Source organism: Zonotrichia leucophrys, unplaced genomic scaffold (assembly GCF_028769735.1).
Source record: "Zonotrichia leucophrys gambelii isolate GWCS_2022_RI unplaced genomic scaffold, RI_Zleu_2.0 Scaffold_2590_5450, whole genome shotgun sequence".
Classification (NCBI taxonomy): domain Eukaryota; kingdom Metazoa; phylum Chordata; class Aves; order Passeriformes; family Passerellidae; genus Zonotrichia; species Zonotrichia leucophrys.
This window is the reverse complement of record NW_026994795.1, coordinates 1-5,450: the sequence shown is the minus strand read 5'-3', so window position 1 is coordinate 5,450 and position 5,450 is coordinate 1. Positions and strand designations below refer to the sequence as shown.

Genomic DNA, 5,450 nt, shown 5'->3' with positions numbered 1-5,450 from the left:
ATTGGTACATAAAATAGAAGCCAACATAGGTACATACAACATAAAGCAGGACTTAGGATAGCTATCTGCAAGATTAATTTTTGAGACCTATATCCTTTGAGAAGATGGAACCGATAGAACTACTGAAGTCACCTGAGGAAGGATTAAGATGCTCCCTCTAGAAGTCCAAGAGAATGGCATGGAAAAAAGGCACTACCAAAGCTGGTAGTGAGAAGGAACATGGATAACATCTTCTGTAACCCTTCCTGGCTCAAAGAGTAAAAAGGTAAAAATGCCGGAATAAGGAATATCCGGAAAGGAACGTGAGTAAAATAGGAGCGACATGGCACGGAGTGGTGCCCACAAAGCGTCGAGATGTAACAAAGGCCTGTGACGTGGAAGAAGATGGACGCACGCTATGTAACACGGACACGGACAATGTAACAGACATGGATGACGTAACACAGAGACAAGTGGCAACTTTCCACTTAGGGACCTGAGATTGCTAGCGCAAGATGAACCAGAGGCTGATGACTCCAAAGGAAAGGAAGCCCTATGACAATAGCGTGTGTTAATGAAATGTAACTCATTAAAAGCACTCAGTGCCAAAGCAGTTGAGAAGATGCTCGAGAGGCTCAGCGAGCCTAGAGAAGGAAGTGGACGGCCGAGTGATCGTGGCTATAGCTGCGGACCCGAAGGCGAGCTCCTCGGGAGAAAGATCCGTGACGATGCCGAGTCGAGGAAGGCTGACGACGCAAAGTTCGTGACGCTGTGGAGAGGGGTCGGAACTGCCCTGCCCGGCAAAGGCTCTGATGAAGCTGAAGAGAAAGCCTCACCCTTTACTTCCAGAGGACCCGTCCCGCTACAGACCTCTCCGCTAAGCTGACATGAAACAGCCCCCTGTGATACTAAAGGTTTTTCCCCTTCCCCGACCACTGGCCCCGACACTTAGCTTTCGCAGGAGGAGGGGACAAAATCCATCCTCGGTTGGACATGGATGTCGAGGCTTTCTCGATGTGTGTGCTTTGGCGCTGCCGTTTCCGAGCTTTGGCTAAGAGCCTCCTCAGGGTACCTAAGACAAAACAGAAAAAGTGACTATTGTCCTCAAAACCGGTAATCCCCGGGAGTGCTATGCACCACCGCCCCGGCTCACCTCAAGTCTCAATTTGAATCCGGAAGGTGCGCAGAAGATACCTGCAAAAACAAAAGGCGCACGCTTAGCATGCTGCTGTGTAACACTCGCTGTCATGGTTTGAGCCTGGCACAGAGCCAGTGCCCCCCATGAAAATGCCTCACCCTGGTGTCTGCTGTGAGATGTGACCAGGAATAAGCAAAACAGGCTCCAACATAAACATAAAGAACACTTTATTACCTAAAACTACAGGAAAAATAGGGAAAGACTATAAGGAAAAGAAAAAAAATTGAAAACCTTACAAAAACCACTTTTCCTCCTCCCCACTCCCTGACTTTCCCAATCCAATACATTCTCTCAAAAACACCAACTGCCCAGCCCGGCACGACACTTTAGTATACTCAAACTGCAGTTCATGAAGAGGAAAGGAGTCCTTCTTGTTCCATAGGCTTCTGGAAACACACTGAAAACCTCGGATGCTTCCTTGTCACTTCGGCACCGCCCGGGGAAAAAAAAAGTCCTTTTGCCGCTTGTGACATGTTCCTTCCATGCCCAGTGCTCTCACCACTGAGACATGGCCAGAGCTGCTTTTAGGGTGGTCTTTCAAGGATGCCTTGTCTCACTCCAAAAAGGCACAGTCTCTGCTTTTGGGACAACTGTCCCCCCCATATTTTTCCAACCCCCTGGGGCCGGGGGGTCCTCACAAATGAACCCTCCTGGTTTTGAGGCACTGCCTCCCCCTAAATGCAGTCTGTGTCACAGGAACAACTGAGTCCATGGCTACAAGAAAAGTCCAGCCAAAAGGCCACTCCAAATCATCTCTCCCCATCCAATCATCTCCACATTCTCCGGGCCAGGTCCTTATCTTATCTCATCTCTCATCTCCCTTCTTATTCAGCTTCGAGGAGGATTAGCATTTTTGCAAGGCCCCAGTCATGCAAGAAAGGGTTAAAAGTTTTCAGTCTCTGTCTGTCCTGGGACGAGATGATACTCCCACACGTGCTGCTGCTGCGGCCGGCCGGGCTCCCTCCCCCTTCTCCTCCTGGCTGGCTGCCATCACATTCGGTGCCGCCGGCTCTCTCTCTCTCTCTCCTGGGGGGGGGGTGGGGGGGGGGGGGGGGGGGGCTGGCTGCCCGATGTCTCAATGTCTCTTGGGGCTCCCCCACCCTTCCATCCTTGAAAGCCCCCTCAACCCCCACCTCTGTCCACGCCCCAGGCCTCCCGCATGGCGGCCCCTCCCCCGCCCAGCAGCAGCGGGCTGGGCGGGGGAAGAGATCTGACCTCTTCGCCCGACGATGTCCAAAAGAGGAAGTGCCAGGGCAGTGCCTTGCTTTTAACCCCTGTGTATTCTCGGAGGTGTGTCCAAACCCCACTGGCTACACCAGGTGTCAGTATGAAACCCAAAACCTTCATTGGTTTGACCACAGCTTCCCAGAATTCCCACTCCTTCCTGGTCAAACCATGACACTCGCCTATGAGTCGGCCTGCCTAAACCCCAACTCACCTGCCCTCCTGTGTTCCTTGGCATGCCTAGGGCAGGGAGACAACCTGGAAAGAAACAAAGGAGAAAAGCATGCTGAGATACTGTGAAAACACAACATCCCTACCCTGACAAGGATGCCACAGCAGTACCTTAAGCTTGCACCCACCTGGCATGGGCGTGCTCGGCCAATATAGATTGCAAGGGGGCCACCTAAAACAAAAAAAAAAACAAGTGGACATGCTTAGACCAGCATCAGAAACTGAGACTGCAGCAATAAAAACTGCTTCAGTATGCTACTCAATGCTCACCTTGCCCACTCGGCCTTGACTACAGCTCTCACCCTTGAATTCCTAAAAAGAGAGACAAAGAACACTACTGTAACACGTATCAATTATACTCCCTCTACAGAGGAAAGCAGTAACTAACCTGCTCGGGTGAATCCCCTCACACAGGATGGGGCCCTCTGGCCCAGATTTCATTCAACTGAATCTGAAAAAAACGTTAGGACAAGAGTCACACTGTTGCAGGACAACTTAAGAGCTCCAGATGTCCTGTGTCCATCTACAAATCCCATCTGGAGTCCAACTACACCCCACATTACACATTCCAAGTCCCCGGGCCCTCTCCTATCGCACCAGGCTATGCGGCAGGGCAGAGCAGCCCCGGCACAAATGTGTGCTGACACCCGTGACACAGGACAGACAGGACAGGACACACAACGGGGACACAACAGGAACAGATATCTCTTGGCAAGGAAAATGGCTGCAAGGACTGAGAGAACGCAAAAGGAGATGACTGAGTTCAAACTGACGGTGAGCTGGTGAGGCTCAGAGAACACTGGAGGAAGAAGATGCTAACTGAATGATTGATTCCAAGAACAGTAAAGATGGATGCCTAGGAATCCTATGGTCAGAATCCTCTGCCTGCCCTCACATTCTTTCAAGCCCTAATCCACCATAATGGATCCAGGTGGGGCACAGCTGTCCGTACAGCTCAGAACAAGACCTGACAAGACATCTGACTGGATGCTTCCAAAGAGAGAACTTTTGACTGGGGAGCTCAGACAGGTATCAGAATTGCATCTCTGGCCTGGGTGCCAGGCCAAGGAATGCAGAGATCACAGATGCTAACAATGATGCCAAGGTTTCTGACAGGCCCCTCAAAGTGCTAAGGTAAAAGACAGGAGATACACAAACAACACATAATGCACAGCAGACAAGTGACACCAGACACACCGGGACTGCTCTGCCCTGAACACCTCAGCACTGTGATCAAAAGTGAGACTTTGCTTTTATGGGGCCTAAGGGGCCACTTCATGGACACCCCCCCACCGCCAAACTGGACTCAAAAACCCCTCCCAGTAATTCCCAAACCAGCACCCTGCCTTCATCCCCTCTGTGGGTCGTAGCCCTCTACTTATCTCTCAGACATCTGGGGATGCCGGTCCGTGCCAGGTGCAAAGAAAGGCCACCTCGTCAGCTGGGAAGGTCCTGCTGTCACCGGGCCGGTGTCCCTCAGACAGCTAGATTAAAGAGAACCAAACATCAGTGCCTGATCTTGGCACCCCATCGGCCAAAACCCCACCAGTCTGCTACTCACCCTGCTCCTAGGAAGGCCCGGCACCTGCTAACTCTGACCCTCTGCCATGGATGCAACGCATCTGCGCCTGAAAGAAAGTTAGAACATGTGTCAGACACCACCAGGATAACTCACAAGCTGCAAACACCTTAGGTCCATCTAGGAATAGCATCTAGAGCCCAAATACACCCAAATTACAAATTTCAACTCCCCAGGCTTGGCCTATTGCAGCAGGCTACGCAGCACAGCAGAACAGCTCTGGCACCAAGGTGTGGAGACACCCGTGACACAGAACGTGAAAAATGGGGGGAAGATTAAACACGACACAGGATGCTTGTGGTGAGGGCTTAGAGGTGGGAAGGCAAAAGGGACCCCAAAGACACACTAGGTAAAACTGCACACCGGACAACACGACACAAACCAGAGCTGTTCTGCAATGCCCGCCTGAAAGCTGCCATCAAAAGTAGAGTCTCATCCTTTAGCTGTCCTAAGAGGTCCTTAGGAAAGGTCTCTTTTCCCTCAGCTAATTTTTAAATCTGCCCCAAAAACTGCCAACCCACTACTCTCCAATGGTCCCATCTCCAGCCCGTGGGCTCCCAACTTATCTTTTGGATGATCGGCGACGGGAATCCACGTTGCACCTGAAATGAGTCTGCTTCAGAGAGCCTCGTGATGGCCTGTGAGCCTCTCGGTCAGCTACAATAAAGAAAACCAAAACCAAAGAATGAGTCCAGAGTTATGCGGGCCAAATCCCAGCCAGTCAGCTACTTGCCCTCTCCTGACTGTGCCTGGCTCCTTCAGACTCCAGCCTCATCCTGATTCCATGGCTGCAGCTTTTATTGGGAGTGGCACCTGGGTTAGAAAAAGGAGAAGTTAAATGGCATTCCTGTGAGTGCAGTGGATGACTCTGTGTGCTCTAAGACATGGGAATGCCTCTGCTAGAAGCCTTGTGGGGGGGGCCCTCAAATAAACAAATAAACACCCTTTCTCACCCTGCTGCCTGCAAACCCCCTCCCAAGAACTCCTAACTGGATACCTGCTCACCCTCCCTCTCCCACTCACAATCCTCAACTCACCTGAAGCCTCAATCTCAAACATCATCCTTGACACTGGGCAGATCCCTCTTGTGACATGATCAAGCTGCTGAAAAAATTCTTCTCCTTCAGAGCTGAGCAATAACAACCACTTCTCTCCACGGCTCACCTTGACTGCTGCTATCCAGATTCACTTCCTAAAAAGAAAGACAAAGAACAGAGCTCTAACAGAGTCACCATGTAC

General features: G+C 51.2%; 1 long non-coding RNA gene across 1 annotated transcript; it reads right to left on the bottom strand.

Moving 5' to 3' along the window:
* Positions 1–2,712: 2,712 nt before the first annotated feature.
* Positions 2,713–4,271, bottom strand: LOC135442201 (uncharacterized). The gene is made up of 3 exons (XR_010438637.1): positions 4,194–4,271; positions 2,903–4,116; positions 2,713–2,804 (listed from the first exon to the last, which is right to left on the bottom strand). It is a non-coding gene; the product is annotated as an uncharacterized LOC135442201 (long non-coding RNA).
* Positions 4,272–5,450: the final 1,179 nt, after the last annotated feature.